General features: G+C 42.3%; 1 protein-coding gene and 1 long non-coding RNA gene across 5 annotated transcripts in view; one reads left to right on the top strand and one right to left on the bottom strand.

Moving 5' to 3' along the window:
* LOC311426260 (zinc finger SWIM domain-containing protein 6-like) overlaps positions 1 to 26543 on the bottom strand; it is a 269097-nt gene that overhangs the window by 221837 nt on the left and 20717 nt on the right. The gene's annotated exons all lie outside the window — the stretch shown is intronic.
* LOC311426414 lies at positions 365 to 18638 on the top strand. Its single transcript, XR_014686729.1, has 3 exons — positions 365 to 1739; positions 1869 to 2729; positions 18204 to 18638. It is a non-coding gene; the product is annotated as an uncharacterized lncRNA (long non-coding RNA).

Below are 26543 nucleotides of genomic sequence, written 5' to 3' on the forward strand. Positions count from 1 at the left end.
TTTTCAGACTTGTGTCCTCTTCTGTTAGAGATAAAAACCATAAATGATGGAGAAATTACATTGTGAATGTGTCTTACACTGTTAAATATTTGTTTTTCAGATTTTTTTTAAATGTATGTACTTAAGTAAATTTGTTAGCATATTTTTGACAATTTATGTTCATAAATGTTTTGATGTAATTGTTTCAGGGAAAGTATCTGTGCTGCACTCTCAATAAAAATGTGTTAAATAAATAAAGAAAAAAAAAGAGAAAACAAGAAAAAAAGAAAAAAAGAAAAAAGAAAAAAGAGAAGAAAAAAGACCCAAAAAAAAGAAAACAAGGAAAAAAGGGAAAAAAGGAAAAAAAAAAAAGGAAAAAGGAAAAAGAAAAAAAAGAAAAACCTTTGAATATTACATTGGACTCGCAGTATGCTGTAGGTGTCGCTCAGCGCATTGAGAGGGCACATTTGAGACATATCCCAAAGGAAAACTGGTTTCTAAAATTTAAAGAGTTGTTATTTTTGGTAGAGCAGCGAGTGCACCCGTATTGTATTATTCACATGTGAAGACACACCATGTTACCCGGTATTTTTGCAGAGGGTAACGCACGCGCTTACCAGCTAACTAATATGACCCTGACTGCCCTGGTGCCTGAGGTGCTGGAGCAAGCACGGTTATCCCATGCCTTTTTCCATCAATCTGCCAAAGTCTTGGCGAAACAATTCACTATATCAATCACTAACGCCAAATTGATTGTCCAAACATGTCCTGACTGTCAACAACATGTTTCGACTCCATCTTTAATGGTAAACCATAGAGGTCTACAGTCCTTACACTTATGGCAGACTGACATTACGCATATTCCACAATTTGGTTGCTTGAAATATGTTCACATATCAGTAGATACTTTCTCTCATGCCATTTGGGTGACAGTTGCAGCAGGTGAAACTAGTCGCCATGTCCAGGCTTGCTTCCGTGTCGCTTTCGCAGTGCTAGGCACCCCAAAGGAAATAAAAACTGACAATGGCCCCGCCTATACTAGTCACTCCCTTCAAACCTTTTTTCAAACTTGGGGTATCTGACACATCACAGGTATTCCTCATTCCCCCACGGGTCAAGCCATTGTTGAGCACACACATCGCACCTTGAAAGCACTGCTAAATAAACAAAAAGGAGAAGACACCCAGGAAACACCACAGAACAGGTTGGGAAAGGCACTTTACATAATGAATCACCTATCATTACCTTTTCCTCATGAAGAGGTACTGCCCATAGTACAACATTACAGAAGTATGAATTCCATGCTGTCACAGGTGCCACAATCAGAGCAGGCCTTAGTGATGGCAAAAAAAATAAATACAGGTCTTTGGGAGTGACCCCAGCCTTTAATAACTTGGGGTCGAGGGTATGCTTGTGTCTCCTCAGGTCACGGACCAAGATGGGTACCAGCAAGGGGGATAAGGCCATGGTTGGCCTCCTCCTCACAATCGCCGCTGTCATCGGTTATTGCCAGCCCTGGGTCTCCATCCAACCATGCCACAACATCTGGGTCACCCTCGCCAACATGACAGGACAAGAAGCGATATGCCTGTCCCTGGGTAGCGCTGATATGCCTGTCCCTGGGTAGCGCTAATGACCCGTTTACGATATGTCTGGTGGGGAACCTGGCAGATAACAAAGATTGGACTGTCTACTTGCCGCAAGCGCCCCTAGAGACGCAGGAATTAGATATCCTGGGATGTGTAACAGCAACAGCATGTGTAAGGTTTAATTCCTCAGGCAAAAAACAAATCATGAAACAAATGGTCAACGCCACGCTTGCTCCTAATTGCAATGCATCTCTTTGGTGTAATTATACAAAACTATAATAGCATCATTCCTTGTGCCAGGACCTGCTCTGCACGGCTGTGGGATCAACTGTGGAGCAGACGCCCCTAGGTGCACCCCAAGCATTTTCCTCGGAGGGGTCTCCACTCTCAGCCGCTCACCGTGGGAGTAGACAAGGACCTCCTGAAGCCGCGGACAAGTTATTTTAAGTGATATTTTCTTGTGGTATGAATGAGAAGTGCAAGAGGCCTCTTTGCATGATTGTGCTGTGTGAGTGAGAAGCAGCATCGCTACGAAGCAACGTCCTTAGTGCATACTGGCTTGTTGACTGATGTAGATTCTAGTAGGCACACTACTTTACAATCGTAATTCTGCATGCGATTCTCACCCTGTTGCTTATTGTACCTTGCTTATTGCAATGTTTGTGATGATTGACAGAAAAATCTACAGAAAGCGTTTGGTTGGCTGAAAAAAAAAAAGGAGGAATTGTGGGAAAGGAATTTACAGGTGGCTTCTCGCTGTTTCAGACATCCCTGAATTAGAGATAATGAGGAAACGAGCGGTAGAAACAAAAACTTGAGCAAGGTTGAGATAAAGTAAATTGGCTACAATGTTAAAGATGAGCTTTGGGCAGTGGCCAATTGCTGGCTGGCTCAAGGCATGTGTCTGAGGGTCTCTAACCAATTGTATGACAGATTCGGGAATGTGGACAGCACGTGGGGTTATGGGGAAAGTACATGTAGTAGTGAAAAAGGGCAATAAACGTCTCCTGTTCAAGAGCCATCAGGAGTTCATGTCTTGCATCCCTTCTATTTTGAGTGGTTAAAGTCACTGTATTCACAAAGGCTAAGAGAGCTGGGCCTTTCTAGCATGAAGTGAAGGCTAAGAGGAGATCTTAATGTTTACAAATATCTGAAGGGAGGGTGTCAAGAGGATGGGGCCAGACTCTTTTCAGTGGTGCTCAGGGACAGGATAAGAGGCAACAGGCAAAAAATTAAAAGATGGGAAGTTCCATCTGAATATGAGGAAAAACTTCTTTACTGTGAGAGTACAGTAAAGAGAGTACTGTGAGAAACAGGGGAGGGTCCTGTCATCAAAAGGTATATAAACTGTGTTTTGGAACTAGTAGATGCACTCTCTCCTGCTTGTGTGGCGCCCGCCATTGCAATCGCGAATAAATTACTACTTCACTGAGATCCTCACCTGAGCCTAAGTTATTGGCTACAGAGTGTTTCTCACAGACCCTCCCCTATTTCCCCACTGAGTGGGTAATCCAGGTTCACAATCTATCTGATGCTTCACAAACAATGAATGGCCTTCAGTTGCCGGCCTGTTAAATTTCAAATTTCTTTTGACATTTTTACTGCTTGAAGTGGTAATGTTTCTTCACTTATCTGACTTGACACTGTGATTTTCACCTAATTGTCCTAAGGAGTCTGGTTGTCTGCATTTTACAAGGTCGCCTGCTAAGCTTTCTTATCACTGTAAGCATATCTCAGTACCACATTCCCTCCTTCTAAACAATGTAACTGCAAAAAAACATTTATATTCATACAATTCCCCCCTTTTCTTTTTTTATAAACTGTTGATTTTTGCAAAACCTTTCTCTAAGGTGTAATTTGGTAGATTTCTTCTTCTTCATTTTCTTTGCTTTCCATCTCCTCATTATCACCTTATCTGAGTAAGGTGGTGGCTCCAATGTCATTTGTTTCAATAGTGTGGTTTCAGTTAACCACTGTACTAGTCCTCTTACACAGGGGATAATGCAGCAACCAATGGCTGTCAAAACTCCTATAACTACGATCAAGGATGTAAATATGCCTACTTTTTCTGCCAATTCACTGGCAAGGGTGGTAAGCCCTTGCAATGCTCTAGTTACTGAGCCATCTGGGACAGTATTGTTGGGTATAAGAGTGCAACAATGGTTGCTCAGTATCACACACACAAACACCCCTCCTTCCTCCGTGAGCATCATATCTAATGACGTTCTGTGTTCCCAAGCCACTTTGCTGGTGGCATCTAGTTGTTCAGCGATTCCTCTCATCGCATCCCTGATATAATTGATCAATCTCTGCTGATCATAATAGATATAATTAATCCAATCCACATTTTTATTGATTGTTACCCATCAGAACAGTGACTCAAACCCTGCAGCAATTTCATTTCTGGCTTTATGTTCATCCGGAACTCCTCTAGGTACCCCAATAGAATCTATGTATACTCTATCATCAAATGATATTCCTAAGCCTCTTTTACTTCTTCTGGGTATTTGTGATGTTTCTCTTTCAAATGCCAGGGTGAAGGGTATAGCTAATTGAACAAGTGCACAAGTGCCTCCCCAGTTATATGGTAGGGTGGACCGTAAGATCTTCCCTCCACCGTACCACCAGAGATCTGCCCTGGGGATCTCTAGTCTTGAGCAGTTTCCCATCAAGTCCTTGGTAGCACAAGGCAAATTCTCCCAGATGCCAGGTAGCACTCACACCCTGCCATGAGAGGCAAGCTGTATGGTTACCTATAGCTGTAGAGAATGCAGGGGGACCGCGATATTGCTATCATGCAAGGAACAGCAAAGAGAAACTTACAGGCCTCATTTCCCCAGGCAGTCTTTTCTTGGTACAATGCAATCATACATCGCATCCCTTGGGAGTCTTTGGTCCACCCCCATGGGAAGGGCCCTATCTGGGCAATCGGTCATCCCGAGGCACAAGCATAGCAGTAGCTACAGTTGAGACTCTGGGCGGTATATTTGACCCATTCTATCCAGGCATTCGCATCCCCATACCCTGTTGAGGGATTTCTTGAAACAGCAAAAATCCCATGGCTTGCTATAGCTAAGCAAACCAAGCTACCAGGACGACTATGAGAAGTTCCCATGACAGTGTTCCCACATCGCCCAATTGAGGAATTCAGAAAAATATTGTTACCAGTAGCGGGCTTCAAGGACAAGGTCTATGTGACTGCTAATCACAAGGGGGTTGTTTTCTTGCAGGTGGGGATGTTTTCTTGTAGTTGTTTGTCTGAGTACTTTTGACCAATAATCTTGTGTGAAACACTGTCCGCCCCTGTTAAGTTCGCTATAAAAGTTAGGCTATTCGGGCAATAAAATGGAGCATGATTTGACTCTACTGGTGTCTGTCGTGCTTTCGGCCGTGCTTCCTGCAACACATACCCTGTGTTGAATCTCAAATGTTTGAACTGCCACATTTCAGAGGGCCTCCTGTTTTCTCTCCTGTTTTCTCCTTGAGTTTCTCCCTTTCTCTGATGGCAATAGAGGATTGTTTCCATACAGCTATTCTCAATCAGGCTGTTGGGTCTCTCCCAGTTATTTGTTCTCTCTGCTCAGTTGTCGTTGGGCATTTAAATCTCCACAAGCTAACACCTCACAAACATCAAACGTGACGGATTGTGATACATAACCCTCTGTCACAGTCACCCTGTCAAAATATGGGTATCCCGTCTTTGCTATTATCTGGTCATGCCTTTTCCAAGTTGCCAATTGACCAAGGCCTTCTCTGAGGCCTACAATCACTAGAAACAAAATTAATAGTTGATTTTTCCCTGTCATTATTTTTAAACCTCAGGTTTCCAAATAATTATCAATACAAAGAATAAGATGTACACTACTACTATAACAACCCCCCCCCCCTTGGGAGCACTGCAATTCGCTATAGGTCTGTCCTTTATCTCAATCACAAGTCACACTCGTTAGTAACCTGTGAAAATAAAAGGTTAGTTTACAATTGTAAGCTCTTATCCTGCTCAGAGTCCACTATGAGATTTTTCTCCTTGATTTCAACTTCCAACAAGTCTTCTGTAGGAACAGCTTCCCAGGTACTAGGGTCGGTAGATGCTTTCACTCGAGTATAGTGAGTCCAACCTTTTTCCGCAGTTCTTACAGCTGTTTCAGTGGTTAGTAGTTGTCCTTCCCATTTAGACCGAGGTTTTGATTCTTTTCAGGTCTGAATCAGGACCCAGTTTCCTGGGTGATGGTGGTGAATGGGGAATTCCAAAGGTGGGGTTTGAGCCGACAACCCACAGGTCCTGAGAGATGACAAAGAAGAGGACAACCCCAGAATACAGTTCTTAAGGAAACTCTCTTGTTTTGAATTGTGGTATCTCATCCCTTCTGCCCAGATAGGGCAATCTGAACAGCACCTCATATGGTGAAATTCCTATATCCTTTCTTGGTGCTGTTTGAACCTGTAGGAGTAAGCATTTTACCCAAGAAAGTTGGGTTTCTAACACTAATTTACTTAATTGCTTCTTTAATGTCTGGTTCATTCGCTCCACCTTCCCAGCAGAGGAGGGGTGCCAGGGGCTGTGAAAATCCCACTCAATCTCTAAGGCCTGCTTTAACCCTTGCAGTAAAGCTTTACACCTGTGGGAATAGAAATGTTGTTTTTGCAGAGTTACATTGTTTAGAAGGAGGGAATGTGGTACTGAGATATGCTTACAGTGATAAGAAAGTTTAGCAGGCGACCTTGTAAAATGCAGACAATCAGACTCCTTAGGACAATTAGGTGAAAATCATGGTGTCAAGTCAAGTCAGATAAGTAAAGAAACATTACCACTTCAAGCAGTAAAAATGTCAAAAGAAATTTGAAATTTAACAGGCCGATGACTGAAGGCCATGCATTGTTTGTGAAGCATCAGATAGACTGTGAATCTGGATTACCCACTCAGTGGGGAAACAGGGGAGGGTCCTGCCATCAAAAGGTATATAAACTGTGTTTTGGAACTAGTAGATGCGCTCTCTCCTGCTTGTGGGGTGCCCGCCATTGCAATCGCGAATAAATTACTACTTCACTGAGATCCTCGCCTGAGCCTAAGTTATTGGCTACAGAGTGTTTCTCACAATTTGGGGGCTCGTCTGGGATCCAGTCACCTACTGGGAAGCCCCACCACCGCAGCAGCAGGAAGGCATGCCCTGCTGATTTCAGCGGTCCTGTGCATCGACGGTGGTGGTTCTGCGGAAAGCTGACAGAGGGCCCGAGACTGGTTAAAGAGGCAGGATCCGTGAAGTAGTGGGGAAAGGAAGAAGGTAGGCACTCCGGGTTTTTAAGAATCGATCCGGTAACTCTGTGCACAGACCAAGGTAAGAAATATTAAGTATTGCCTTGGGGGTCAGGTGATCTGGTGTACGGTAAGCCCTTGCACAGGGAAGTGCTGGCACTACACCAGGGGAATCTGGTGTACGGTAATCCTTGCACGGGGAAGTGCTTGGAAGTACACCAGGGAATCTGGTAAACTCAGGTGTGCGGTAACGCTGGCACGGGGAAGTGCTTGGCGGTACACCCCCATCTTTCAGTACGTTGGTGTGTGGTACACTGCAGAAGGGAAAATTCTGTAGCACATACTGGCGAGGGTTAGGAAAAATGGGAAAATATGAGTTACAGAGGACAGGGAGATATCCCTGGGGGAGTGCCTACCAATAGTTCTTCCTGAAGAATGATAAGAAATTGGAAACATAATCCCAAAATTAGAGGGATTGTAAAAGAAAAATAATTTAAAAAAAAAAAAAAAAGGTTAAATATTGTGTATCAGTCTGGACAAAAGAACCAATTAAGGAAACAGCAGTATTTTGGCCAAAATACGGGTCTGATGAAAATTCAGGCTTTAAATTTATGTGTAAACAATAAGATTCCTTTTTCAGAGAAGGAGCCAAGTTATGCTCCCTATAATCTTAATATTGAACTGGTGGCAGCAGCAGTCACTCCAGGAAGGGAGATAGGGACTGTAATTAACACTGTCCCTAAAGAAGGATTGTACTCTAGGCTCTGGCAAGAATTAGAACAAGGTAGAAGATATATTGAGAATTTTGCCTTCCCTGATACTAACAGTACTAACACTAACTGTGTATCCTCTTAGGTGAACTACCCCCTCCTCCTTACCAGCAGAGAGGTTAGGACTTTTAAGAAGGAGAGGAATTCTTTATTCGAGGACCCCAACAGCCTAGTTGAACAATTAGACCAGTTCCTACGACCTTATTTATACTCTTGGGGGAGGGAATTATGTCTATAAGTATGTTGTTTACAGGGAAAGAAATGGGAATGATCAGGAGGAGAGCTGCTATACAAGAATGGGAAAGAGCTCATCCTCCAGGGCCAGGGGTAATACCGGCAGGGCAGAAATACCCACTTGCCAATCCTGGCTGGAATAATAATAGTGTGCAACACAGAAATCATATGAGAGACTTGGGGTCAGAATGAGAAAGTACTTGGGGATGAGACCTGAGGACCCAGTATCCCAAGGGCTCTTGAAAGTTCATTGTGTGATTAAAGCCTTGCAAAATATGCAGAAAATGCTCCAGAAGGTGGGGGAATGTAGTGAACAGTCACTGGGGGACCCTCCTGCGGGAGGCCCTGGAGGTGTGTGTCTGGAGGGGAGATATGAAGGGAAAAAAAAAAAAAAAAGAGAGAGATCGAAACTAATGGTATTGACAGTGCAGCGGGTAGTGAGGCAGAGGGCTGGAGAAAGAGGAAGAAAATCTTCAGGGGGAGTCAGGGCCAGGATGGAAAGGAGAGGAAGAGAGATGAAGGAATGGCAGGCAAAGAAGGCTGCCTGTGTTGTGGCCCGAGTCCTAGCAGAGACAGGCTTTGATAAGATGTTTTAAGTGTGGCCAGGCTGGCCACTTCGAATAGGAATATCTGGAGTGGAAGAAGGAGGAAAGAAGGAAAATGGGATGAAATATGCTATATTGATATGTTGTTTCAGTATCTTGGAGGGAAAAGGTATGGAATTAAGTTGGACCCTGACTGAGCCTTTGGTGCTGGTATTAGAAAAGTACAGTCTGGAGAAAGATGAAGGAAGTGTTAAAAGGGTTGCTGAAGGTGTTAAAGGTGTGGCATGTAATATTCAACAGAGCTGTTTGAAGTTGAATGAGCAGGGAAAGAGGATGTAGGCATTATCTAAGAAACAGTCTAGAAGTTTTGGTATATTTGCATATTTGCTGTGGTGTTTGGTCAGTTTCCCAAGCATCGGGGAGGGGGGAACAGACTGCTCCACCAGCGGCCTCTCCAGCGGCCGCAGGGGGGCTTCGGCTCCAGCGCCTGGAGCGCCTCCTCCCCCTCCTTCTGCACTGACTTTGGTGTTTGCGGGGGAGTTTCTCCCTCTCCCAACTGCTGTTGAGCAGCAGGTTTTTGTTTGTTTCTTTGTTTGTTTGTTTTCGTGGATGTGCTCTCACAGAAGCACGGACTGTATTGCTCATGGCTTGGCTCTGGGCAGCAGTGGGCCCCTTTGGGGCCAGATGAAATTGTCCCTTATCTGCCACGGGGAGGCTTCTGGGTTTTTCTCAGGAGGGCTGCCACTGCAGTTTCCCACCCCCCCACTCACAACCCCGAACCTTGCCATCAAACCCAATACACTGGGGTAGCTAGGTCATTACTGACTTGTAAAGTATCAGGGATTAAATTAACTACTGAAACCCTAAAAAGTGATGGGGGTAGAAGGGACTGGGATAACAGTGCCAGTTTTGGGGGATACCAAGCTAAAACTAGGGAATAAAATGATCGCTGGGCAATTATTGCATGTACCCAAGGCAGGGACTAACTTGTTGGGAAGGGATTTGATGATTAAATTGGGCATTCAAATAGTAAATTGTTAGACTGGAATAACAGTGTAATTAATGGAGTGCTCTCAGGCCCTGAGAGCAAACGTATATTCACCTCTGACTGGAAAGACCCTGAAATGGGGGCTGAAGCAACAATATAGGTGGACAATTTTACCTTGGGGGGTTTACAGGGCCACCTATCTATATGGGTAAGTTTTAAAAAAGATTTTGGAGCAATTACAACCTCCCAAGGAGGTATTAATGTTACAAATATGTGGATCATTTTCTATTGTCAGGACAGGAGAAAAGAGTTGTGAAGAAAGCTACTAACAAGCTATTCAGCTTTCTGGGAAAGCAGGGCTTGAGAGTATTAAAAAAAAAAAAAAAAAAAAAGTTACAATATGGAGAAAGAGAAGTCAGGTATTTAAGGCATCTAATGTCTGAGGGAAAATGAAGAATAAATCCAGAGAGGATTCAGGGAATTGTTGAAAATTAAGAAAGAACTAAAAAGTTTTAAAAGAATGATTTTTTTAAGGAATCAGGAGCCATGAAGTCTGAAGGAAAACGGATACTCCCTGATGGGAGAGAAATGCTGAATAAAGTGATAATGAGGCAAATATTAACTGTTTTACATCAAAAGAGTCATTGGGAGGTGCAAGCAATGTGTGATATTGTGCTAAGAAAGTATGTCTGTGTAGGAATATACACTTTAGGGAAGCACATATGTAGAGGATGTACCATATGTCAAAAGGTAAATAAAAAGGTCTTCTGTAACCCATCTAGAGGGGGACGGGAGCCAGGGGTTTGACCTTTCCAAAGTATACAGGTAAACTTTACTGAGTTACTTGTTTGTCCTAACTGACCACGTGACTGGATGGGTGTAAGCTTTACTGCAAGGGTTAAAGCAGGCCTTAGAGATTGAGTGGGATTTTCACAGCCCCTGGCACCCCTCCTCTGCTGGGAAGGTGGAGCGAATGAATCAGACATTAAAGAAGCAATTAACTAAACTAGTGTTAGAAACCCAACTTCCTTGGGTAAAATGCTTACTCCTACAGGTTCAAACAGCACCAAGAAACGATATAGGAATTTCAGCATATGAGACGCTGTTCAGATTGCCCTATCTGGGCAGAAGGGATGAGATACCACAATTCAAAACAAGAGAGTTTCCTTAAGAACTGTATTCTGGGGTTGTCCTCTTCTTTGTCATCTCTCAGGACCTGTGGGTTGTTGGTTCAAACCCCACCTTTGGAATTCCCCATTCACCACCATCACCCAGGAAACTGGGTCCTGATTCGGACCTGGAAAGAGTCAACTCCGGCCTGAATGGGAAGGACAATTACTGACCACTGAAACAGCCGTAAGAACTGTGGAAAAAGGTTGGACTCACTATACTCGAGTGAAGGCATCGGTCACGCTAGTACCTGGGAAGCTGTTCCTACAGAAGACTTGTTGGAAGTTGAAATTGAAGAGAAAAATCTCGTAGTGGACTCTGAGCAGGATAAGAGCTTACAATTGTAAACTAACCTTTTATTTTCACAGGTAACTAATGAGTGTGACTTGTGATTGAGAGAAAGGACAGACCTATAGTGAACTGCAGTGCTCCCAAGGGGGGGGGTTGTTATAGTAGTAGTGTACACCTTATTATCGATAATTATTTGGAAACCTAAGGTTTAAAAATAATGACAGGGAAAAATCAATTACTAATTTTGTTTTTAGTGATTCTAGGCCTCAGAGAAGGCCTTGGTCAATTGGCAACTTGGAAAAGGCATGACCAGATAATAGCAAAAACGGGATACCCCATCAAAATATGGGTGACTGTGACAGAGGGTTATGTACCACAAGCCGTCACGTTTGATGCTTGTGAGGTGTTAGCTTGTGGAGATTTAAATGCCCAATGACAATTGAGCAGAAAGAACAAATAACTGGGAGAGACACAACAGCCAGATTGAGAATAGCTGTATGGAAACAATCCTCTATTGCCATCAGAGAAAGGGAGAAACTCAAGGAGAAAACAGGAGAGTAAACAGGAGGCCCTCTGAAATGTGGCAGTTCAAACATTTGAGATTCAAACAGGGTATGGGGATGTGAATGCCTGGATAGAATGGGTCAAATATACCGCCCAGAGTCTCAACTGTAGCTACTGCTATGCTTGTGCCTCGGGATGACCGATTGCCCAGATAGTGCCCTTCCCATGGGGGTGGACCAAAGACTCCCAAGGGATGCGATGTATGATTGCATTGTACCAAGAAAAGACTGCCTGGGGAAATGAGGCCTGTAAGTCTGTCTTTGCTGTTTCTTGCATGATAACAATATCACAGTTCCCCCTGCATTCTCTACAGCTATAGGTAACCATACAGCTTGCCTCTCATGGCAGGGTGTGAGTGCTACCTGGCATCTGGGAGAATTTGCCTTGTGCTACCAAGGACTTGATGGGAAACTGCTCAAGACTAGAGATCCCCAGGGCAGATCTCTGGTGGTACGGTGGAGGGAAGATCTTACGGTCCACCCTACCATCTAATTGGGAAGGCACTTGTGCACTTGTTCAATCAGCTATACCCTTCACCCTGGCATTTGAAAGAGAAACATCACAAATACCCAGAAGAAGTAAAGGAGGCTTAGGAATATCATTTGATGATAGAGTATACATAGATTCTATTGGGGTACCTAGAGGAGTTCCTGATGAACATAAAGCCAGAAATTAAATTGCTGCAGTGTTTGAGTTACTGTTCTGGTGGGTAACAATCAATAAAAATGTGGATTGGATTAATTATTTCTATTATAATCAGCAGAGATTCATCAATTATACCAAGGATGCGATGAGAGGAATCGCTGAACAACTAGATGCCATCAGCAAAATGGCTTGGGAAAACAGGATAGCGTTAGATATGATGCTCGTGGAGAAGGGTGGTGTATGCGTGATGCTGGGCAACCGTTGTACTTTTATCCGTAACAATACTGCCCCGGATGTCACAGTAACAAGAGCATTGCAAGGGCTTACCACCCTTGCCAATGAATTGGCAGAAAATTCGGGAGCAGACACTTCCATCACAGGATGGTTGAAATCTTGGTTTGGTAAATGGAAAGGGATGGTAATGTCCATATTTACATCCTCAATTATAGTAGCAGGAGTTTTGACAGCTATTGGCTGTTGCATTATCCCCTGTGTAAGGGGACTTGTCCAGCGGTTAATTGAAACCTCATTATTGAAACAAATGACCATAGATCCACCACCCTACTCAGATAAAATGATGATATTAGAGGAAATGGAGAGCAAAGAAAGTGAAGAAGAGGAAGATATTTACCAAATTACACTTAAAATAAATAATTAAATAAAAATAAAAAGAGTTTTTGCAAAAATCAACAGTTTATAAAAAAAGAAAAGGGGGGAATTGTGGGAATAGAAATGTTGTTTTTGCAGAGTTACATTGTTTAGAAGGAGGGAATGTGGTACTGAGATATGCTTACAGTGATAAGAAAGTTTAGCAGGCGACCTTGTAAAATGCAGACAATCAGACTCCTTAGGACAATTAGGTGAAAATCACGGTGTCAAGTCAAGTCAGATAAGTGAAGAAACATTACCACTTCAAGCAGTAAAAATGTCAAAAGAAATTTGAAATTTAACAGGCCGGCGACTGAAGGCCATGCATTGTTTGTGAAGCATCAGATAGACTGTGAACCTGGATTACCCACTCAGTGGGGAAACAGGGGAGGGTCCTGCCATCAAAAGGTATATAAACTGTGTTTTGGAACTAGTAGATACGCTCTCTCCTGCTTGTGGGGTGCCCGCCATTGCAATCGCGAATAAATTACTACTTCACTGAGATCCTCGCCTGAGCCTAAGTTATTGGCTACGGAGTGTTTCTCACACACCCATCCAGTCACGTGGTCAATTAGGACAAACAAGTAACTCAGTAAAGTCTACCTGTATACTTTCGAAAGGTCAAAGCCCTGGCTCCCGTCCCATATTGCCAATTAAAAAGGCAGATGGAAAAAGAATAGGCTAGTTCAGGATCTGAGGGCCATAAATAAGATCACCGAGGTTATACATCCAGTAGTGGCAAACCCTTATACTTTGCTGACTAAATTAAGGAATAGTCAAGTCTGGTTTACCGTACTGGATTTAAAAGACGCCTTCTTCTGCCTGCCTTTAGCCACTGAAAGCCAAAACCTATTTGCCTTTGAATGGGAAAACCCTGACTCAGGCAGAACAACACAGCTAACGTGGACAGTGCTACCTCAAGGATTCAAGAATAGCCCCACTATTTTTGGAAACCAATTAGCAAAGGAACTTGAAACTTGGATACCTCCGGACACTGAAGGGGCTTTGTTACAATACGTAGATGATCTCTTAATAGCTACCAAGACTAAAGAGAGTTGTATTCAATGGACTATAAGTCTCCTTAATTTTCTGGGTTTAAATGGATATCGAGTCTCTCAACAGAAAGTCCAGCTGGCTCAACAACACGTGACCTACTTGGGATTTGGAATTTCGGGAGGTCAGCGAGAACTAGGAACTGAACGTAAGGAAGTCATTTGCCGGACTCCAGAACCCCAAACGGTAAAGGAGCTACGAACCTTTTTAGGAATGACAGGTTGGTGTCGCCTTTGGATTTATAATTATGGACTAATGGTAAAGCCTCTATATGAATTGACAAAGAGTAATCAGTCAAAGTTAGTCTGGACTGGAGAAGCACGAAACGCCTTTAAACAACTTAAACGAGAATTGATGCAAGCTCCGGCTTTGGGATTACCGGATCTCTCGAAACCCTTTTGGTTGTTTTCTCATGAGAGACAAGGGATAGCTTTGGGAGTACTAGCACAAAGATTGGGTCCCTATAAATGAGCAGTAGCTTACTTCTCTAAACAATTAGATGAAGTAAGTAAAGGATGGCCTGGATGCCTTCGAGCTGTTGCAGCTGTTGTTATCAATATACAAGAAGCTCAGAAGTTTACAATGGGACAGAAAATGACAGTGCTAGTCTCCCATACGGTCTCAACAGTTTTGGAACAAAAAGGAAATCATTGGCTTTCACCACAAAGATTTTTAAAATATCAAGCAATATTAGTAGAACAAGATGATGTGGAAATTGTGGTCACTAACGTCGTAAATCCAGCTTCTTTCCTTAGCGGAACTCTGGATGAACCTATAACTCATGATTGTATAGAAACAATGGAGACTGTGTATTCTAGTCGACCCGATCTTAAGGAAGAACCTTTAGAAGATGCTGATGAATCTTGGTATACTGATGGAAGCAGCTTTGTGAAACAAGGACAACGTAAGGCAGGATATGCTGTTACAACTGCTCAACAGGTAATCAAGTCTAAACCATTACCCCCGGGACATCCGTCCAGAAAGCAGAGATAATTGCTCTTATGCGAGCCCTGGAACTAGCAGCAGGAAGGAAAATAAATATTTGGACAGATTCTAAATATGCATTCGGCGTGGTACATGCTCATGGAGCAATTTGGAAAGAACGTGGATTGTTGACTGCTCAGGGAAAACAGATAAAACATGCTGAAGAAATTTTAAGGTTGTTAGAGGCAGTAAAACAACCAGAAAAGGTAGCTATAATGCATTGTCGGGGACACCAAAAGGGGAATGCCGATTTTGAAATTGGAAATCAATTGGCAGATCAGGAGGCTAAACAGGCAGCTGAAATAATTGAGGTGAAGGCATTGTCTTTGATACCAGACAGTAAAATCCAAACTGTGTACATGAACCAAAAGCCAAATTATACAAAAGAAGACTTAAAATTAATTGAAGATTTGAAAGGTAAAATGAAACTAGATAGATGGGTATATTTAAAAAATAACTGTGTAATAATACCCTCTAATTTGACATGGCCCATAATTCCTACAGAACACAATAAAACACATTGGGGAGAACAAGTAACTCAACAATGTAGCATCTGTTTACGCAATAACCCCAATACTAAGAATAGAATAAAATTTGGAATAATAGATGTCCTGGTTTCAGTTAGAACAGAATTAATTTTCTTCCTAGTAGCTGGTAGAATGCTGTGTTTTGGCTTAGGATGAGAAGAGTGCTGATAACACCCCGATGTTTTAATTGTTGCAGAGCAGTGCTTATACCAAGCCAAGGACATCTCAGCCTTTTGCTCTGTCCTGCCAACAGGCAGGCTGGGGGTGCAGTAAGAGCTGGGAGGGGACAGACCCAGGACAGGTGACCCAAACTAGCCAAAGGGGTATTCCATACCATCTGACGTCATGCTAAACAATATATAGGGGTGGCTAGCCGGGGGGAGGGGGCCGGACTGCTCGGGGTTAGGCTGGGCATCGGTCAGCGGGTGGTGAGCAATTGCATTGTGTATCACTTGTTTGTACATATTAGTAGTAGTAGTACTATTATCACCATTGTATTATTATTATTATTATTATTATTGTTATTGTTGTTGTTATTATTATTATTATTTTCCTGTCTTATTAAACTGTCTTTATCTCAACTCACAGGCTTCACTTTCCATTTCTCTCCCCCATCCCAGAGAGGGAGGGGGAGGGGGAGCGAACGGCTGCGTGGTGTTTAGCTGCCAGCCGGGTTAAACCACGACAATCGGTAAAGGAAATTATCTGAGACAACAGTGGTAAATTGATTTTTTCAAAACTCCCTAGAAAAGGGGGGTATTGTTATTTACTGGTTCTGACTGACACATTTTCAGGATGGCCCGAAGCTTTTCCTTGTCGAACAAACAAAGCAAGAGAAGTGGTTGAAGTCTTGTTAAACGAAATAATACCACACTACGGGATTCCAGTAGCAATGTCTTCTGAGAGAGGTTCACATTTTTGTGCACAAGTGGTACAATAGATAAGTAAGATCTTAAAGATAGATTGGCAACTACATACTCCTTATAGACCGCAGGTAAGTGGACAGGTAGAAAAATGAACCATTTAATTAAACAACAAATAGCTGAAATCGGACAAGAATCTAATTTGTCATGGCTTCTATCCCTTCCTTTAGCATTACTTAGAATCAGAGTTAAACCTAGAGTAAAAGAGAATTTGAGCCGTTTTGAAATCTTATATGGAAGGCCATATCAATTTCTATTTAATGGAGAGGATCTAATGCAGTTGGGATCAGAATATTTATATGTTTATATGACTAAACTTCAAAAACAATTAAATAAAGTACATAAATTTGTGTTAGGGACCAGGGCTAGAGGGTTGGATCAACCAATCCACCCCTTTAAGCCTGGGGAATATATATATAAAGACTTTTTCAGGACAACCCCTCGAGGAAAAATGGAATGGACCACATCAAGTGTTGCTGACACTTACACTGCTATCAAGATTAGAGAACAAGCTGCTTGGATCCACTATTCCCGAGTGAAGAAGGCTCCAGGAGCTCCTTAGAAAGTAACACTAGGTGACGATGAACTGAAACTAAAGCTTAGTCGAACAAAATGAGGACATTATGGTCGGGAGTATTTGGTAATATGGTTGGCAGAAAATTTGTTCATAGAATTGTTTTGTTTTTATGGCTTATAGTTGTAATTGTGATTCAAGAAGGTGCCTCTGTGATAACAGAGAATGGAGGGTGGCCTTGAACTAAAGCCGTAACAACAGAGGATAAGAACTTTAATGGAAAGTTAGCAGTTATGGTCATCTGGCGAACAAATGGTAACTATTTATGTAAACCATCATAATGGCGAAAATTAGGAGAAGAGTGGACATAAGATAACGTATCCTTAGCTCTTAGTTGTATGCAAGCACAGTTATGGTTACAGGCAACGGCTGCCTTGATCATTAGGGAAGGAAGTGAAGGCATTTTTCCAGCTGAAGTCTGAAAGGCTGTTTGGGACAATGCCAATGATTTTTGAAAAGAAGTTCCAGTCCTTGTGGACCCTGGTAAATTGTACTTATGATCCCGTTGTTAACATGGCTACTGCCTTCGTGCTTACTATACGTAATGCCACAGTTTATGTTATTCACCCGATCCTTGCACTAGGATTAAACCATGAGAAGACAGTGCTCTATCCTTAGGAGTATAGAATATGGGCACGGATGGAGAATGAGAAATGGCAGTCTAAAACTAGAATCATGTGTTACCGGGGAACAACAAGGATTTGTGAAAGCAATACAATTGAGGCTCAGAATGTATGTTTTGACACAGAGCAAGGTATCTGTCACTTTGAAATTCATCCAAATACTAGTCAAAAGACTGTGCTTGTATATGTTGGTCAAGGGTGCATGTGTTTAAGAACTGCTTGTAATTTTGTAGAAATAGATAAGGAGAATATAACTCTCCATAGCAAAAATCGTTCTAATTTTTGTATTTGTAACTTTGTTAGAATTGTCAGGTGTGATTTTCTATATTTGGCACCAGTGGTATCCCACCAGCTGATCAAGTCTAACAACACAATGTATCGTAAGTTATTAACTACCCTCACACTAATGAAGCAACTAGTTAAAAAACAAGACACAAGTCATAACTTGTGGGATACACTCTTTGGATGGTCACCAACTGCAACTGGGATTTTGAACACATTGAGTCACCCAATTATTGTTTAATTGATATTAGTATAAGTTTAATATTGTCTTTTGTATTACTTGTTTGGAATTGAAAATTGTTACAATGAATGTCCATGTTAGCCTCCTTGACAATTGTGCATGGCAAGGTATTGAGGGGTACATATAAGACTGGGAAGAAAATTTTTGTATTAAGTAAAAGAATTCACTAGATTTTCTAGAAAAGGGGGGAATGATACTGTATAACCTCACTTTAGGATAGAATAAAACTTGTGGTTAAAAGTTAGCAAGGCACAAGTGGTACAATGTTTAAGCATCTTGTTATTTGAAAACATCCCGGTATCTGTTAACTGTTAGTCAGGCTGAGATTTGAGATAACAAGACATAACAGACAGTTGACTCAAGTTAACTGAGACTTCCTGTTATCTGTCGACCCTCAGTTAAACCGAAAGCCAACTCAGCATTTTTACAGCTTGGAAAACAACTGATTAGCAAAGGTGAAAAGTGCATTACGAGGAAGACCTACGGCCTTCCTCCCAAAGACCACTGCCCACATCCCGAAGACCCCGGCCCACAATTCTTGGAAGGCTTTGCGCAAGCGCAAGTACTGATAAGCTAATTAGCATACGAAGCGAGAGTAGGCGGGGTTAGGTAATGAATATGTATAGGCGCTAATGGAATATTCATTGTTTCGCTGTATAAATACGAGATAGTTTGTCACTTCGAACATGCACGATAGGCGGAAAGATCCCCCGTGCATCCAGCGCTGCAATAAAGAATATACCACTTAAGGAAATTCGGCTTTGATCTTTAAATCACAGACCAAGGTAAGAAATATTAAGTATTGCCTTGGGGGTCGGGTGAGACTCTGTGAAGAGTCTTGGGAAATCTGGTGTATGGTAAGCCCTTGCACGGGGAAGTGCTTGGCAGTACACCCCCATTTTCCAGAATCAGTACGTTAGTGTGTGGTACACTGCAGAAGGGAAAATTCTGTAGCAACATACTGACGAGGGCTAGGAAAAATGGGAAATATGGGTTCCAGGGGACAGGGAGATATCCCTGGGGGAGTACCTACCAAGAGTTCTTCTTGAAGAATGATAATTGGAAACATAATCCCCAAATTAGAGGGGATTGTAAACAAACAAACAACTTTTTTTTTTTTTTTTTAAATCAGTCTGGACAAAAGAACCAATTAAGGAAACAGCAGTATTTTGGCCAAAATACGGGTCTGATGAAAATTCAGGCTTTAAATTTATGTGTAAACAATAAGATTCCTTTTTCAGAGGAGCCAAGTTATGCTCCCTATAATCCTAATATTGTACCCGTGGCAGCAGCAGTCACTCCAGGAAGAGAGACAGGGACTGTAATTAACACTGTCCCTAAAGAAGGATCGTACTCTAGGCTCTGGCAAAAATTAGAACAAGGTAGAAGATATATTGAGAATTTTGCCTTCCCTGATACTAACAGTACTAACACTAACTGTGTATCCTCTTAGGTGAACTACCCCCCCTCCTTACAAGAAACCCGAGACTGCACGGAGTCTCCTGAATCACCCTTCTTTGTTCCCTCTAAACTCTTTTACATTCCTAATGGCCTCATCGTTAAGAGTCTGATGTTTTCATCAACCACGGGGTTTGCCAACCCCCATGGCCACACTCCCAAATCTCCCCCTTCTTTATTAATATAAACCATTTTCTCGACACGAATTACCACTCCATATATAACAAACCCATAGGCAGCATTCTCACCTTCAGCCTGTATGAAGGTATTCATATAATACTTCTAGATGGCTTTGGCAAGGTTGTTAAGTCCAGTTTCCTGAACCAGTTTTGCAAAATTCTGAACATGTGAGCAAATCTGTATGCAAAGAATTAGGTAGAGTCCTTCAGATTTTGTTGGTGATAATGTGGTGTGGTTTTTTGTTTGTTTTTAACTCAATCCCCGAGTTGCAATGAGAACATCCACTGTGAGCTGTCTTTTCCATAAAGAAACATCAATCCCACAGAGTTAAATTTGTCACACTTGAGGAGGCAGACAAAATCCCAGGTTTTTAAACCTCTTAAATGCCTTTCCAATGAAATGATGCTTTTTCACTAAGGAATAATGTTTTCCCAAGACTAAAAACAAAACATAGTTATGAATAAAGTGTGACTTGAAATACTTTGTCTAGAATAACCTGAATCTGTGGCACAATTTTGGATTTGCATAAATATATTTAAGTATACACATTATACACATCCAGTCATAGCAGATTAAGAATTTCATGAAGACAAATGAAGCCTACAAGCAGTGTTTCTCTCTCCTTCCCCCACTCAGGTCCTGCAAGCCCTTCATCCTTCCTGGAACAGTATTTACACTGAATATAGCTTAGCCAAATTTCAAAACTGAACATTTTTTGTTTTATGAGACTGTTTAAAGAGCCTCTTGCATTAATCATATGATTTTTCCTACTTATTAGCTTCATATGAGCAATAGCACATTGTATAGTTCAGTACTATAGTTTTAAACAACCAGTTTCCCCTGACTGTATTTGTCTGCAAAATAGCAAAGAGGAATAGGGGTAAAGGTGGAAGGATTAAAAAGATTACAATTGTGAAAAATAATTAGTAAAAAAAATAATAAAATAAAAATAAAAAATGAAGGACTGATACACCTGACTGCTCTTCATTCTCTATGTGGAGCAGAGTTCAAGCTGGTACTTTAACAAACCTGACTTATGGAAATCATGGTCATCTCACAAAAGTATAAACGCCTACCATCAACCTAAAATATGATTTGACAAAGAAGTCATCTAATTTTATAAGACTGGTAGCAGTGCAGCAATGAAGCCAGCAATGAAGAAGGGAAGATAGACTAGGTAACTTCACCTTCCTCAAATGATGAAAAATATTTAAAGCCTTAATATACACGTACATTAATGACAAACATCACCTGCACAGACTAAGAAGAAATCAAGACACTCCAATTAGGGTGGGAGGTCATGCAGGTTCCTTTCCAGCAGGAGACAATGAGAAAAGGTGAAGTACCTGTACTGGGTCTTGCTGGGATGGAGTTAGCTTTCCCTGCAGTGGCTCATATAGTGTTGTACTCTGCACTTGTAGCTAGAACAGTATTGGTATCACACCAATGTTTTGTTTATTGCTGAGCAGTGCTGGCACAGCATCAAGACCCTCTCCAACACTACCCCCCCCCCCCCCCAAAGCCAGTAGGCTGGGAGTGAGCAAGAGGTAGGGAGGAGACATCACCAGGGAAGCTGAACTAAACCAACCAAAGGGATATTCCATAACACATCACACTCAGCAACAAAAGGTGGGAAAGAGAGAAGGGGAGACTCTCGTTATGAAGACATCTGTCCTCCCAAACAACTGCTACATGTGTTAAGGCCCTGCTTCCCAGAACATGCATGAACATCGCTTGCTGATGGAAAATACAGAATTTTCTTCCCTCTTTCCTTCTGTGTGGCCTTTGCTTGTTTTTTCCCCTCTTTTTCCTTTAAGTTACCCTTATCTCAACCCGTGATCCATTTTTTTCCCTTTCCATCACACTTCCTTCTGCCCCTCTTCTTTTGAGGAGGGGGAGTGAAAACACGGTTGTGGTGGAGTTTCTGTTCAGCAGGGTAAAACCACCATAGTACTCTACATAAATTATATACAACTTAAGAACTGGTTTTCTCACTCATGCATGCTTTATAGTCTGACAGCCACAGACTAGACTATTCTCTAGGCAGATCTGTAGGAAAGCTCTAGGAAGTGAGCAACCCAGATCAATCCTTCTACACTGAAGCAGGCTACTATTTAAAGCTTTGTACTGGCTTGCTTTCATCTCTCCCTAGTGCAAACAGTTGAGAAAGCCAAAACAGCCTATTCCAGTGACCTGCATAATGCCCCCATGAAATCTCTCTTTATGATAAAAAGCCATTTCTGCCCTGAAAATGGGTTCATCCACACTGAAGTATACAACAACTTCCAACGTCCTTCTTCCCTCCATCAGTTATGGGCAAGCTTAGTTCTGCGTTACTTTGGTCCACCTGGAATAGATCACACATTTGCTTTATTCCAGTCCTGAAGACAGGCCATTTCAGTAAATATGCCTCACTTACAGGAGCAGCTGTCTGTTGTAACTCACACACTATCCAAATTATACAAAAGCAGCAACATTCTGCTCATTTGCTGTTCTACTTGGGGAAGCAGTAATGATACTGGAACCCCACAAAGGTATTTCAAACTCTCAGTGATGTCTGTATCAGAAGTGCTCAGTTTACAAGCAATAAAGGTATTCCCCCCCAACATGCTCCATCATTTCCTTCTCACACATTACTACCAGTAATCAAGTTCATGCAAGTCAGCTGAAGTCTCTGCTATACCACCACGACCCTGCAGCCTTCAGAGTGACTGTTGAGGTGTAATTGATCAAAGGCTAAGAAACAGAGGAGATGGCAGCTCATTCTTAACTATGTTGGCTCAGCAGGCCTAATCAAAGAGCTACGAACTCTTTATTGAATGAGGTCAACAGCTATGAATGAAAATAAACATGGAATATGTCTGGACAAACAACTGCACAATAAGGGGAAAAATTGCCTTGAAAGTCTGTTATACTAGGTATGCTGATGCTCAGTACTGTCTCAAGAGGCAACATGAACTATAAAGACAGAAAAATCACTTTTGCAAGAGCTATACAGATATAGAAAGAAGTGAACATGGATGATCAGAGCAAGTAGTTAAGCATTTACTTTAAGAGTAGAGGAAAGGGGAAGGAAAGATTTGTTGAGCTTTTTTTTTTTTTAATCACTGGGAGAGTGTGGTGGTTGGACTCATCTCTTAGTTGAGGTTTTATAACAAGGAAAACCACTGTGAATTAATAGATGTGGAAGAGGTCTCTCTCACGTAGGCCCATCAGACGTCACAGTTCAGAAAAGATCCATGCTGCAGTCCCTGGAACAGTCAGGTTGCCTCTTGCCAAAAGAATTCCCAAGCGCAGCAGCTATCTCCTTTCCAGGCAGTACTCAGGCCTTCATGATAACTTTAAACTGATCCAAGTGTAACTAACACAGAAAGAATCCTGCCCTTCTCCCAACTTCCTCTCCCTTGAGTCAACGGTAGCATTTACATGGCCAATAAATGAAGCAAAATTCACCTAGCAGATCTAAATTGATAAGTAGGACAATTCTCTGTCTCACCATGCAGCTAGCTATGTAAACCCTGGTACAAGGTGCGAGCTTGAAAACTGTAGTGTTCCTCTGACAGCACCCTATATTTAAGCCAATCTAAAGCAACCATGTGGCTGCAGGGTGAATGACAAACACTGGTCTTTGTAATGGGTTGTTTGAAAATGACAATCATGAAAAAGCCTTGGAAATAGACATTTATAAGCACAGTAACACCTTTTTCTGTTCCGGGAGTTACACAACGAGGCACAAATCAGTAAACAAGTCACAGCACAGTAAATGAGTCAGTTATTTCATTTACCATAATCATGACTAGAGTATTTCACAATGTTTCACAGCCCATCCTTGGAAGAGTTCACCTAGTAACAAGACAGAACAAGTTTGTTGGAATGGGCTTCTGGAGAACAACTCCAGAGCTCACAAGAAAACATTATGACCATGGAGGCCCTTTCATCACAATGCCAACTCCCAGTGCCCATATCACTGTACTAGCATGCCCATATCAGGACTAAACAAGCTGCCACCACCACACTGGAGGTGGATATTCAATATCTACAGCATGTATTACTAACAAACCTCACTTGGCCACAAATATATTCGTTCCAGTGGGAAATCAACCTGACCAAAAGCCTGGCAGCACTTTTGCCCACAGAAGAAAGGAGCTGAAAACAGCATATGGCAGCCCCAAGCTCCGCAAGGGCAGGCCAGTCAAAAGTCCCTCCAACCTGTGTTGAACATGCCACAGGTGACTTATAATATTTAATTAGCTTGATGCAAGTAGTATAAGTCATAGTCTGTCTCAGCAGCAGTCCCACCTCCAGACCACACTGCAAGCATACTCTTCCCACTATACTTCTGGCACTTCAGACCAGCAGCAGCCACAAGATAAGTGCATTTGCTTTGACTTCCTTTATTCCTCACGCCATACCCCCCATCCCCAGGCTCAGGACATTTCCTTACTAAGGTCATACACAGTGCTACCCCTCACAGATTTCCTGGCCCAAAACACAGCTACAGATAACCCTCCTCGTCTACCTATCAAGCTTCATGTATACTATGCTGTTATACAAACTTTTTTGCACTCTTATGCTGCCAATTCATGAACCTCATTTGTCCATATAACTTCTGCCCAAGGTGCTTGTGTTCTGTTGTACCACCATCTTCCCCACATCACTACCTTCTCTATCCCATGGCCAAATAATTGAGTACATTGGGGCCCTTGTCTCAAATGCAGTTCTACCCACTGAGCATTTGCTGGTTCCAGAGCAATTGCAGTGCATCAGGAATAGCTCTGAGATCTCCAGTGGAAACTCACGATGTGTTTCAGGATTTCAATTGCTTTTCAATTTATAGAAGTGCTGAAAGGTAGACTTCTCTCCCAGAACTTTTGACCTTTACTGGCTTTTGTGATTTTTCTTTTACTTCCTAAAATCACAGTTTAGTGTCTCATTGAACAGTCATATTCTTCTGCTTCCTCCTTTCAGTAAATGTTTCTGAACATTCTCTACTTAGAAACGTACAATCATTAAGGTTGGAAAAGACCAACAAGATCTTCTGGTTCAACCACCCCCCACACCAGACCAATATCATCCAATAAACCATGTCCCTAAGCACCACATCCAACCTTTCCTTGAACACCCCCAGGGACTCCACCACCTCCCTGGGCAACCCATTCCAATGCCTGACTACTCTTTCTGAGAAGAAATGGCTCCTTATTTCCAACCTAAAACTCCCCTGGCGCAACTTGAGGCCATTCCCTCTAGTCCTATCAGTGGTTATCTGCGAGAAGAGGCCAACCCCCAGCTCCCCATAACTTCCTTTCAGGTTGCTGTAGAGAGCAATAAGGTCTCCCCTGAGCCTCCTCTCCTCCAGACTAAACAACCCCAGTTCCCTCAGCCGCTCCTCATAAGACTTGTGTTACAGACCCTTCACCAGCTTCGTAGTGCTTCTCTGGACATGCTCCAGGACCTCTATGTCCTTCATGTACTGAGGGGCCCAAAAGTAAACACAGTATTTGAGGTGCAGCCTCACCAGAGCAGAGTACAGGGGGACGATCACCTCCCTGGTCCTGCTGGTTACACTATTCCTGATACAAGCCAGGATGACATTGGCCTTCTTGGCTACCTGGGCACACTGCTGGCTAATGTTCAGGCAAACACTGACCAACACCCCCCAGATCCTTTTCTTCTGCACAGCTTTCCAGACACTGCCCCAAGCCTGTAGCATTGCATGGGGTTGTTGTGACCAAAGTGCAGGACCTGTCACTTAGCCACATTGAACCTTATCCCATTGGCCTCTGCCCATTGATCCAACCTGTCCAGGTCCCTCTGCAGGTCCTTCCTTACCCTCTGGCAGATCAACATTTCCCCTCAACTTGAGTGTACCCTCAGTAAGTTTGCAGATGACACCAATTCCCTCACCCAAATCATCAAAAGAAGTTAACAAGTATTTACTGTTATTCAAGGAAGAAGGAGAAGATGGACCTTCTAACAGGCAGGGATTCACTGAAGTACATGCCCATGAATTGCATCTTCCCAATTATCCAGTCTAACAATTTACTAGCTATTATTCCATGCTGAGTTATCAGGGATTAGCTGCTTTGAACTTACTGCCATCTTACTCCTTTCAGATTTACTGTCCACACTGGAAGTATTCAGTTTTCTGACAACATCAGTACCCTTCCCTGTATTGCCCCCCCCCCCCCCCCGGCATATACAAAATCAAGATTACAATGCTCACATTTGCTCTACCAACCTCTACCATGTATCTTTCGCTCCTAACAGCTTCAAGTTCCTCTTCCATATGGCCTCATATCCACAGGAAAAACTCCAGTCCTTCTGATCACCACTGTACCAACTCAGCCATTTTTTTTCCTCTTTCCCCTTCCTATTTTCTACCTTTGTCTGAAGAAGTTCCTAATAAAGCCATGCATCATTTGCCACCAGGCTCTCATCCTTTCCTCACTACATCTCCAGTCCTTATCTCCAAGTGAATACTATATATAGCCCTGAAAAAAAATCTCAGTTGTTCACAAGTCTGGGTACCACAAGTATTTACTATTATGGGGGAAAAAATGGATATGGAAACATTTGCTCTTTCTGCAATACGGAATGTTTTAAAATTAAACAATTTATTGCCTATTGATTAGAATTAAGAAAATTTGACTACACCTTATAGTAAAGTTACAATATATGAACTTATCAGTGCATATTTAACCCTATGAATAAGCCTGTTTCAAACACTTGTACAAAATCAAGTCAATGGTTTTGTTTTACCACTATCATGATGGAGCGTCCACCGCAAAACAACAGAAATAGCTTTTGCTTCAATAAAGTAGTCTGACAAACACCATTCCATTAAACTGAGAAGTCAGTGCTTTCTGAAGAACAGTATTTCCTTCAAGTATACCACCTTCTTTATAAAATTGAAATTGGGATGTAAAGGGGGGGGGGGGGGGGGGAGAGAGAGAAGGGACCATGCATTTCATAACTTGAAACATACTTTAGTTTCAAGAATAACAAGACAGTTCAGTTCACT

The sequence above is a fragment of the Aythya ferina genome, assembly GCF_964211825.1.
Source record: "Aythya ferina genome assembly, chromosome: W".
NCBI lineage: Eukaryota > Metazoa > Chordata > Aves > Anseriformes > Anatidae > Aythya > Aythya ferina.